This window comes from Borostomias antarcticus (assembly GCF_949987555.1).
Source record: "Borostomias antarcticus genome assembly, chromosome: 5".
NCBI classification, from domain to species: domain Eukaryota; kingdom Metazoa; phylum Chordata; class Actinopteri; order Stomiiformes; family Stomiidae; genus Borostomias; species Borostomias antarcticus.
In genome coordinates, this window is record NC_140238.1 from 1091322 (window position 1) to 1104232 (window position 12911).

Below are 12911 nucleotides of genomic sequence, written 5' to 3' on the forward strand. Positions count from 1 at the left end.
CTCTGGTCTCTCCCAGTATGACATGCTCTCTGGTCTCTCCCAGTATGACGTGCTCTCTGGTCTCTCTCAGTATGACGTGCTCTCTGGTCTCTCCCAGTATGACGTGCTCTCTGGTCTCTCTCAGTATGACGTGCTCTCTGGTCTCTCCCAGTATGACGTGCTCTCTGGTCTCTCCCAGTGTGACGTGCTCTCTGGTCTCTCTCAGTATGACGTGCTCTCTGGTCTCTCCCAGTATGACGTGCTCTCTGGTCTCTCCCAGTGTGACGTGCTCTCTGGTCTCTCTCAGTGTGACGTGCTCTCTGGTCTCTCCCAGTATGACGTGCTCTCTGGTCTCTCCCAGTATGACGTGCTCTCTGCTCTCTCCCAGTATGACGTGCTCTCTGGTCTCTCCCAGTATGACGTGCTCTCTGGTCTCTCCCAGCCCAGCGTATGACGTGCTCTCTGGTCTCTCCCAGTATGACGTGCTCTCTGGTCTCTCTCAGTATGACGTGCTATCTGGTCTCTCCCAGTATGACGTGCTCTCTGGTCTCTCCCAGTATGACGTGCTCTCTGGTCTCTCCCAGTATGACGTGCTCTCTGGTCCAGTATGACGTGCTCTCTGGTCTCTCTCAGTATGACGTGCTCTCTGGTCTCTCTCAGTATGACGTGCTCTCTGGTCTCTCTCAGTATGACGTGCTCTCTGGTCTCTCTCAGTATGACGTGCTCTCTGGTATCTCCCAGTATGACGTGCTCTCTGGTCTCTCCCAGCATGACGTGCTCTCTGGTCCAGTATGACGTGCTCTCTGGTCTCTCTCAGTATGACGTGCTCTCTGGTCTCTCTCAGTATGACGTGCTCTCTGGTCTCTCCCAGTATGACATGCTCTCTGGTCTCTCCCGGTATGACGTGCTCTCTGGTCTCTCTCAGTATGACGTGCTCCCTGGTCTCTCTCAGTATGACGTGTTCTCTGGTCTCTCTCAGTATGACGTGCTCTCTGGTCTCTCCCAGTATGACGTGCTCTCTGGTCTCTCCCAGTATGACGTGCTCTCTGGTCTCTCCCAGTATGACGTGCTCTCTGGTCTCTCCCAGTATGACATGCTCTCTGGTCTCTCTCAGTATGACGTGCTCTCTGGTCTCTCCCAGTATGACGTGCTCTCTGGTCTCTCCCAGTATGACGTGCTCTCTGGTCTCTCCCAGCCCAGCGTATGACGTGCTCTCTGGTCTCTCCCAGTATGACGTGCTCTCTGGTCTCTCTCAGTATGACGTGCTCTCTGGTCTCTCTCAGTATGACGTGCTCTCTGGTCCAGTATGACGTGCTCTCTGGTCTCTCTCAGTATGACGTGCTCTCTGGTCTCTCTCAGTATGACATGCTCTCTGGTCTCTCCCAGTATGACGTGCTCTCTGGTCTCTCTCAGTATGACGTGCTCTCTGGTCTCTCCCAGTATGACATGCTCTCTGGTCTCTCCCAGTATGACGTGCTCTCTGGTCTCTCTCAGTATGACGTGCTCTCTGGTCTCTCCCAGTATGACGTGCTCTCTGGTCTCTCCCAGTATGACATGCTCTCTGGTCTCTCTCAGTATGACGTGCTCTCTGGTCTCTCTCAGTATGACGTGCTCTCTGGTCTCTCCCAGCCCAGCGTATGACGTGCTCTCTGGTCTCTCCCAGTATGACGTGCTCTCTGGTCTCTCTCAGTATGACGTGCTCTCTGGTCTCTCCCAGTATGACGTGCTCTCTGGTCTCTCTCAGTATGACGTGCTCTCTGGTCTCTCTCAGTATGACGTGCTCTCTGGTCTCTCCCAGTATGACGTGCTCTCTGGTCTCTCTCAGTATGACGTGCTCTCTGGTCTTGTATGACGTGCTCTCTGGTCTCTCTCAGTATGACGTGCTCTCTGGTCTCTCCTTAGCTTGTGTGTGCTGTTTAAAGCATGTTTACCCTTAGCTTGTGTGTGCTGTTTAAAGCATGTTTACCCTTAGCTTGTGTATGCTGTTTAAAACATGTTTACTCTTAGCTTGTGTGTGCTGTTTAAAAACATGTTTACCCTTAGCTTGTGTATGCTGTTTAAAACATGTTTACCCTTAGCTTGTGTGTGCTGTTTAAAACATGTTTACCCTTAGCTTGTGTATGCTGTTTAAAACATGTTTACTCTTAGCTTGTGTGTGCTGTTTAAAACATGTTTACCCTTAGCTTGTGTATGCTGTTTAAAACATGTTTATCCTTAGCTTGTGTGTGCTGTTTAAAACATGTTACCCTTAGCTTGTGTATGCTGTTTAAAACATGTTTACCCTTAGCTTGTGTATGCTGTTTAAAACATGTTAACCCTTAGCTTGTGTATGCTGTTTAAAACATGTTTACCCTTAGCTTGTGTGTGCTGTTAAAAACATGTTTACCCTTAGCTTGTGTATGCTGTTTAAAACATGTATACCCTTAGCTTGTGTGTGCTGTTTAAAGCATGTTTACCCTTAGCTTGTGTGTGCTGTTTAAAACATGTTTACCCTTAGCTTGTGTGTGCTGTTTAAAACATGTTTACCCTTAGCTTGTGTGTGCTGTTTAAAACATGTTTATCCTTAGCTTGTGTATGCTGTTTAAAACATGTTTATCCTTAGCTTGTGTGTGCTGTTTAAAACATGTTACCCTTAGCTTGTGTATGCTGTTTAAAACATGTTTACCCTTAGCTTGTGTGTGCTGTTTAAAACATGTTTACCCTTAGCTTGTGTGTGCTGTTTAAAACATGTTTATCCTTAGCTTGTGTATGCTGTTTAAAACATGTTTACCCTTAGCTTGTGTATGCTGTTTAAAAACATGTTTACCCTTAGCTTGTGTGTGCTGTTTAAAACATGTTTACCCTTAGCTTGTGTATGCTGTTTAAAAACATGTTTACCCTTAGCTTGTGTGTGCTGTTTAAAGCATGTTTATCCTTAGCTTGTGTATGCTGTTTAAAAGCATGTTTACCCTTAGCTTGTGTGTGCTGTTTAAAACATGTTTACCCTTAGCTTGTGTATGCTGTTTAAAACATGTTAATCCTTAGCTTGTGTATGCTGTTTAAAACATGTATACCCTTAGCTTGTGTGTGCTGTTTAAAACATGTTTACCCTTAGCTTGTGTGTGCTGTTTAAAACATGTTTACCGTTAGCTTGTGTGTGCTGTTTAAAAGCATGTTTACCCTTAGCTTGTGTATGCTGTTTAAAACATGTTTACCCTTAGCTTGTGTATGCTGTTTAAAAGCATGTTTATCCTTAGCTTGTGTATGCTGTTTAAAACATGTATACCCTTAGCTTGTGTGTGCTGTTTAAAACATGTTTACCCTTAGCTTGTGTGTGCTGTTTAAAAGCATGTTTACCCTTAGCTTGTGTGTGCTGTTTAAAACATGTTTACCCTTAGCTTGTGTGTGCTGTTTAAAACATGTTTACCCTTAGCTTGTGTGTGCTGTTTAAAACATGTTTACCCTTAGCTTGTGTGTGCTGTTTAAAACATGTTCACCCTTAGCTTGTGTATGCTGTTTAAAACATGTTTACCCTTAGCTTGTGTGTGCTGTTTAAAACATGTTTACCCTTAGCTTGTGTGTGCTGTTTAAACATGTTTACCCTTAGCTTGTGTGTGCTGTTTAAAACATGTTTATCCTTAGCTTGTGTGTGCTGTTTAAAACATGTTTACCGTTAGCTTGTGTGTGCTGTTTAAAAGCATGTTTACCCTTAGCTTGTGTATGCTGTTTAAAACATGTTTACCCTTAGCTTGTGTATGCTGTTTAAAAGCATGTTTATCCTTAGCTTGTGTATGCTGTTTAAAACATGTTTACCCTTAGCTTGTGTGTGCTGTTTAAAAGCATGTTTACCCTTAGCTTGTGTATGCTGTTTAAATAGCTGAATATAGTGTAACACATTGAAGAATCAGTGAGCAACCAGTGCCAATGCCGTTTTGCTTATTACTGTATTTGAAATGGTTAATTGTGATGTGTTCAACATTGGTAATGACAAATCTAATTTGAAAATACATGCACAATGTAGCTCAACAATACACCATCTACAGACATAAAGAGGAGAAGGCAAACAATTTAGCAGGGTCATATTTGACCTTTTTTTTCTAGATATTGTAGGCTCATTAAAAAACGTAGGTTCAGGAAGTTCCTCAGATATTAATTCATCATGGAGTAAATGTCTGCAGGGAACATTTTATCAGGTTTAATATTAGTGAGCGAACTCTCATTACCTCATTGGTAATCTTGGCTGAATAATACATTTATTGGCTTGGAAGCCCATTAATATTCATTGCAGCGGCCTCATGACAGAATACAAAGTCTCATTCTCTTGTAGGAGGGTTGATGGATTATTTCTTATCATTAATCCAAACTGTTGAATGAAGATTTGGTTGGCATTGCAAGTAGTTCATTATTATCAGGATGAATATGTCTATAATAATACTGCTCTTTTGGAAAGTGGACATGTAGTCCACTGGCAAATTATTTCTCAGACAAATACTGTACCAGTGTTAGTGCAATCTTCCATACTTGAGAGATGCTTGATTTCCCTGAAAATGTACCTGATTTTGCAACAAAAAGTATTACACAAAGATAGCTACAAAGTTAAACTACATACTGTATAGTACAAATACATAAATGGATGAGTATTGCACTGAAAGAATGCCAAATAACAAAATTGTGAACAATGTCTAAAAAAAATGGTCCAGGAATAATGGGGATCTATGGGGAGAGACATGAAGGAGATTATTTAATTCATTGAAGGTTACTGAGCGTTTCTTTATAATCAGATCAAAGGCATCCAGTCATATTTTCCCAGCGCTGGTTCTGGTTTGGGGGCGGTGTCATGCTCTGCTTGCTCACTGAGGTGCAGTCTTTGTTCATCCAGTGCAAACTGAAGATGCACAGCGTGACGGCCCAAGGCACTGTTTACACTGCGCTCGCAAACATGAGTACATCTGCCCCCTATCTGCCCCCTGGAGCCTGGAGCTCGCTGCCTGTAGGGCTCACGGGCCCCAGCCTGGATACGACAACAGCCTCCAGGATCTCTCATTTCTAGGGCCTAGACAATCACACCGTCCTATTGTGGTTTTAAAAATACAAATCCTCATCTAATCCTATAAAATATCCTACTGATTTAATTTTTTTATAGGTCTATTACTTATGCATTTACACTGTATTCTTTGTCTTTTGATTAAGGTAGGCAAAGCTACCTTTTAATTACAAAATGATAACCTTGCATTTTGTAATATTCTCTATTTTTAGGTAGGCCTATAGGCTTCTGGATTTCAGGTCCAGTTGGCAAGTCTAGGTTCTGATTGGCTCTTTCTAGGTTGTCAATCTAAACCTGCCAATTAGAAATAGGCTTACAACTTGGACTAGGGCCCTATGATTTCCATGGACGGAATCACGGATTTAGGTTATAAAAATGGAATCAACTGCAAAACATGGAACAGAATTTTCCATAATTTGGCTTTACAGTAACTGATAAATGAAACTTTCAGAGCAGATCCAAATCACAAGGCAAGTCCCCGAGCCAACCAAACACGGTCTGGCCGGCCATTCACCACCATTCACTTTTTGGACTTCGATTATGCAAAAACAAGCAGATTGCTTTTCATGAAACTCCATAGAGGGTACAGTAGCATCGGCCAATTTAGAACCCATTACATTTTGGAGCAGATCTGAATCCCGTGGTGGGTTCATGAGCTGCTCAAACATGGCCAGTCATTCATCTTTTGGACTTGGGAAGTGAACAATTCCCCCCAATTGTCAATAGGGGAAATTGCCACAGACATATCTCGACATGGGAAGGTCACAGAGACAAGTTGGACTGGCGTGAAGCTCTCGACCTAACGAATGCAGCAAAACCAAACATGCCCTACTCACAGGCACGTGCGCACGCACACAGAGCCACGACATGCATTCATGGACGGAGGTCTGTGTTCTCTGAGCACCATTTCTAGTTTTATCATACTGTGACCATCATCTCAACATTGATCATTGCATATTTTGGTCCAACGGATCTTTAAAAGGTAGGTCTGTGTTTGAATGCTATATAGCTATTTTAGTGCTCACTTCTGCATAGCTCCCTTTGATTGAGATAACAACTTTGAATGGCTGCCAGGTTCGGCTGTAAAACAACTCATTTTGGCTCTGTTGTGGATGCAGCTGTGTCTGCAGCTGAGGATGGTCAGCTGCATATAGCTTTTTTATTCACAAACTGTATTTTGTAGTGTATTTTAATCTCCCTAACCCATAGTTTGAACCAATATTCAGTTTAAACTAGACTGCACTCGACTCTAGGGCGAGGTATGGACTTGTGGGTGGGCCGCTTGGTCTGTTGGTGTCACTGCTTGGATTTTGAGAATTAATGGGATACAGCTTCGTATTTAACAAAAGTATTATCAAGCATTGTTGATAACATTCAATCTGGTCTCAATCATTACTGGGTGTACAGTATGAATGATCGATTAAGGGCCTGTTTACAACATGTAATTATGATTATGGCACTAATGACAAGCTCTTTGCTTGGCAGGCTGAAGGTTAAACCACACGCAGACATTAAAAAGACATTAGTGCGGTTTGGTAGCTGCTCGTAAATCAACAGTGAAAACGGGTCAGTGTTAATATTTCATGTGCACAGTCATGGCTTTACACACAGGGAATCATTATAGACCACAAAGACAGTCTCCGTTACTCGCCCGCATTCATCAGGTAATATCGGGTTGTCCCACACAGCAGTTTGCCAGATGTGCTCAACGATTCGTGCGCCACTCCCAAAAAAACAACAACTAACACCTAGCTGTGGCATGCAACATTTCAACATCTAAAGACCTGGATGTCTGCGTCTCTACCAGCTGGATTTAATGATCCTATTCCCTCCAAGAGGCAATTTCATAGTAATTACCTCCACCCCAGCGACAGTGCAGGGCAAGAGGCACATTAATGTTTTCGGTGTTGTGAGCCAAGAAATGCATGAAGTCTTTACTCTCGGAGCCCCATTTCTACTTGAAAATAAAAAGGGATTATTGAGTTAAATCTGCGACAGCTATTCATCACCTGTGCACTTACTGTACCACATGGAAATATACACATTATTCATTAGTCTTCTCATCGGTCCGGTCTCCACATTATAATGCTTTTGACTTTTTGACGAAGAACGACAAAGGAATTGTAGACCATTGGCAATTTGCATAGACCTTTTGCAGCTAATTATGTTTGAAGGGCTACAGTTTCTTGAAGCAGTCCAGAGTTAGGGCGTTGCGGAGTTCTACAGGGAGGGAGTTCCAGAGGGGGGGAGCTGCCACGCTGAAAGCTCTGTCCCCAAAGGTCCGCAGTCTGGTTCGGGGGATGGAGAGCTGACCGGTGTCTGAGGATCGCAGGGACCGTGACTGAGTGTAGGGGTGAAGAGGTCAGTCTGGTTCGGGGGACGGAGAGCTGACCGGTGTCTGAGGATCACAGGGACCGTGACTGAGTGTAGGGGTTGAGGAGGTCAGTCTGGTTCGGGGGACGGAGAGCTGACCGGTGTCTGAGGATCACAGGGACCGTGACTGAGTGTAGGGGTGGAGGAGGTCAGTCTGGTTCGGGGGATGGAGAGCTGACCGGTGTCTGAGGATCGCAGGGACCGTGACTGAGTGTAGGGGTGGAGGAGGTCGGTGAGGTACTGAGGTGCCAAGGCATGGAGGGACTTGTAAGTGATTAGGAGGGTTTTGTAGGTGGAGCCTGTCCAGGGTTTTGCTTGGAACCCCGGACAGGACCCCATTACAGTAATCCAGACGGGAGGTGACGAAGGCATGGAGGAGGGTCAGTAATCCAGACGGGAGGTGACGAAGGCATGGAGGAGGGTCAGTAATCCAGACGGTAGGTGACGAAGGCATGGAGGAGAGTCTCTGCTGTGGAGTATTTGGCCTGCGTCATGGCAACACAGAAGATAGGCTATTATCTTGCTCCTGCATATTCTGTCCATTTGCACCTAAAACCACAATTTAAAGTTGTGTTAGATGATGCTGACCTTCAACACCAATTTACCTATTTTAATTGTCCCATTTACCACATGGGCAGAGATCTGCTCTTGCAATCGTTTCAGATGAGATTTTCATCTGCCTGGTTAGGCACAAAAGGGTGAATTGTCATAGAAATTGTAATTCCACCACCTCCCTCAACCTTTCAACTCGTAACTTATCTGGAATAAAGGTAACCAGCTTAAACTTTCAAAGATGAACCTTGGCATTCTCGACTACTCTTTCTTTAATTATTATAATAAATCTATAGCACCATATGGGCTTTAGATGGCATCTGAATGGGCCTTCGGTGGGGCCCAACTAGGCGATTTATATGACCCCCATGTAGGTCCCTCTTCTAGTAGCCTAACTGGGTCACATCTGGGTCCCTTATTGTTTGTACAGTTAATGTTTGCCTTCATTTTACCCACTGCTTGACTCACAGTTTCACCTGACAGCATCTTGTAAATGCCCTAACCCCAGTGCACGAGGTGCTGGAAGAATAATCATGACATTGAATAAATAGCATATCCGTACGCACACAACAATTTAAAAACATTTTACCATCTAATCTGTATAATCCTGATATTTGTAATATGCCTGACTTATCGCTAAAGTAAATAACAGGAGGGCACAACTTATATCAATGAAATCGAATGTGATGTGGGACTAGTGAGGCAGAGGGGCTTAACCAAATGCCATCAAGCCCTTGATAAAAAACAAGCTACAGATATAGAAAAAAATAATCCGCACACTCAGGTCTAGATGCAAAAAAGGTTTAGGAAAACGTTTCAGACGTAGCATTTGTCAGTCTTGAGACTGTCAAGACTCACAAAGACTACAGCCAACATGTTGTCCACTAAACCTTCTTCGCATCTAGACCTGAGTGAGTGGATTATCTTTTCAATATCAGTGTGGTCGGAAATCCTTGAAACTACCTCGAAAAATAATGAGGATGCCAGAAAAAAACGGCTAAAAAGATCACTTAACGGTAGCGCCGAACTTTCAAAACCCATCGTTTGTTTCCCAATGGGGCTCATGTAGCCCCTGTAGTCAGCTCACATGGGCTTGTTATGTGGGGCCATGTTTCAGAACCCTTGTGGTCCCACATATGATTCCCAGTTTCAAGCCCATGTCCACTTAGCCTCATGTATCCCCTATGGAGCCGCTATAGTGAGCCCACAGGGGCTTCCCATGAGGGACCCCTGTTTCTAAATCCATATGGGCCCCCAATGAGGATTCCCCGTTCAAGCCCAGTAATATGGTTATGTCATAGAATTTATAATTGGCCTCAAGACCTTTCTATTCCAAACACCTTAAACCTTTGTCCAACCGTTCACATAGCTGTTCTAACCTACAGGATGACCTCCAGGAGGTCCACACACCTAGAATCTGTCTACACCAGAATAACCATCCTTTGTCCCTTTGTCTCCAAGAAATTGCCGCCTTTTCCCATGTCACATGTCTGTATTCTCGGCCACGCCTGCCATTTCATATGACGTACAATGGATTAGCCAATCACATCCTGGAAGCGCCGTACCTGTGTTTTGCTTGAATATAAGGCAGCGCAAGATCAGGAGGCTTCACTTCTTTCTGATGAACCACTCTGTGTTTTATCCTGAGGTCCTTTTGCAATCGTATTGTTTTCTTAATAAATCTGACTGAACCTTTTTTGTGCGAACCTTGGCAAATCCTTTTTTGACTTAAGATCAAAACTTCTTCAACAGTTAATTAAAAGATTTGCTGATCACATTTTTGTAATAGAGATATGTTCACATATATCCCTGTACTGGAAATACCCCAAGACAGTTCAGATCAGCCAGAAATGCCCTTTGTGTGCTGGACTAAGGCTAGAGATTTTCATACGACCTGTAGGCTAGACCTTGGCAGGCCTTCGGCCATCTATAACGCCTTGCTGCTCGCAATGTTGTTTTTTTCTGTTCTGTGTCGTTTTAATTTTGTCTCGTGTTGTATTGCCTTTGATTTTAATTTATTACTGTAAAGCACTCTGTGCATCCGTGCTGTGAAGAGCGCTATATAAAGCTTACTTACTTACTTACTTACTTACTTACTTACTTACTGCTATGGATAGTGCACTCTGTAAGACCAGTAGCCTAGTTATGTACTGTATGTTATGTATAACAAACGACACTTCTTTACTGAGTCATAACATTTTTATTGTCATAAATAGAAACACACACCCACACACACACACTCATACAGGATGCAATGCTTTTCTGCTCCACGACAGGGGAGACACTACAGCTCACACACATGCACACGCACGCACGCACACACATACACACACACACACACACACACATGCCTCAGACTGTACAGGCTGCATGGCTAATGTACAACACGTGATAATAAACACAGACTTTCCTGCAAGAATGAGGGAGAGAGAGAAAGAGAAGAGAGAGAGGGAGGGTGCACACACACACACACACACACACACACACACACACACACACACACACACACACACACACAGGCCTCAGACTGTACAGGCTGCATGGCTAATGTACAACACGTGATAATAAACACAGACTTTCCTGCAAGAATGAGGGAGAGAGAGAAAGAGAAGAGAGAGAGGGAGGGTGCACACACACACACACACACACACACACACACACACACACACACACGCCTTCAAGCCCATCTCCTTGTACTACTTATGAGCTTAATTATGGCCTCCTGAAATGGAACATAATCTCCATTAACTGTGGTTAAAGGAGTAGTAAAGGGAAAATGCATGTTTAGCCCTGTTTTAAGGTTACTTATGATCATATACAATGGTTCAGATCAGAACGTTGACAAAACTAGCACTTTTGAGAAAGTTGATAATTGCTCTACCACCGTTTAGGTCATACAATGGATGTGGGTGGGAACCTTGAAAAATCATTCAAAAACATGTTAAACCGGACAAGCACAGAGGAGACAAGCACAGAGGAGACAAGCACAGAGGAGACGAGCACAGAGAAGACAAGCACAGAGGAGACAAGCACAGAGGAGACAAGCACAGAGGAGACAAGCACAGAGGAGACGAGCACAGAGAAGACAAGCACAGAGGAGACAAGCACAGAGGAGACAAGCACAGAGGAGACAAGCACAGAGGAGACGAGCACAGAGGAGACAAGCACAGAGGAGACAAGCACAGAGGAGACGAGCACAGAGGAGACAAGCACAGAGGAGACGAGCACAGAGGAGACAAGCACAGAGGAGACAAGCACAGAGGAGACAAGCACAGAGAAGACAAGCACAGAGGAGACAAGCACAGAGGAGACAAGCACAGAGGAGACAAGCACAGAGGAGACGAGCACAGAGGAGACAAGCACAGAGGAGACAAGCACAGAGGAGACAAGCACAGAGGAGACAAGCACAGAGGAGACAAGCACAGAGGAGAGAAGCATAGAGGAGACAAGCACAGAGGAGACAAGCACAGAGGAGACAAGCACAGAGGAGACAAGCACAGAGGAGACAAGCACAGAGGAGACAAGCACAGAGAGAAGCACAGAGAAGACAAGCACAGAGGAGACAAGCACAGAGGAGACAAGCACAGAGGAGACAAGCACAGAGGAGACAAGCACAGAGAGAAGCACAGAGAGAAGCATTGGTTTCAGAGTGGAAGACAGTATGATCTCCCCCTGGACTCTGATTATTAGCTTCATGGAATAGACAATTCATGGAATAGACAATTAGTGCTTTACACATTTTAACATTGTCTGCGTGTGTGCAATCATGTGGGCGTGTGTGTGTGTGTGTGTGTGTGTGTCCATGCCTGCCTCCATGTGTCACCTTTACGCAGGGCCATCAGACTCCACTTGCAGGCAGGTTCAGGGGTCGAACCCCTGTGATAAATGGGGCCTCAGACACAGCGCAGCAAGGAGAGATTGGTGGTCGTCTGCAAATATAGACCAAACACAGAGAGTCAGAAGTTAAGTCATTTGAAGGTTCAGCTGGAATGTTATTGACTTGGCATTTAGCACAGATGCTGCATATTCATGATGAATTAGCGAGACGGGTTCTCTCTCTCTGGTAGAATCAGGGTCGAGGAAATATATAAATATATCCAGTGAAATGTGGAGGGATCCAGGCCACAGTATAGTTTTCCCATTAGACACCATGACAGGAATGAACCTGCACACAGTAGGAGCCCAGGATGTTGACAGGAGCAGGGCTCACAACAGGACACTTAGCACTAAGATGTTTATGCATTATCACCTTATGCTTTAGATGTTTTAATGGTAACACTAGGGAGGGGGATGGAGTGAGAAGTCAATATTTTGGTGGTTGGAATAGTGTCAGAGCACAACAAGCTGCTAGCAGGCAGTTGTGAGGTGCATAGCTTAAAATGTGGTTTATATCATTGTTAATTATTGCGTTCAAGCCATGGTGCTTGCTAGCTAATCCACACTAAAACACCCAAAGTAACGTTAACACTTCCATTATGAATAAATATGTAGCTACGATATGGGCTCAAACCTACCTTGACTACGATAGATGTAGCTGCTATACATATATTAATAAAGAGTTAACGTTATTTACATAGCAGAGACATATACAGTACAAACAAGAGAGAATGTTATAATAGCTATAACTAACATTAGGCCACCTCTAAATATAGATATGTCTTGTTCTCTGTAAAGCGCATTGTGGTGCCTCTGGGTATGAAATGCGCTATACAAATAAAGCTTTGATTGATTGATTGATGTCTGGGCATATGTTAATTCTCTTGAGACAGTTAACAGTCTGGTTATGTTTTTCAAAATCCAATGTTGCTTAGACTCCGGAGAAATTGTTGACGATTGATGGTGACGATTTTGGAGTTGTCTGTGAGCACAACTGTGCCCAGTCTGCCTTCTGAAATGGCCTTTTCAGCTGCAAGGACCTTGGTCCCAGGTCACTCCCCCAGTCCATTGACCAAACGAATGCTACGGTGGATCAGTTTGTCGGCGT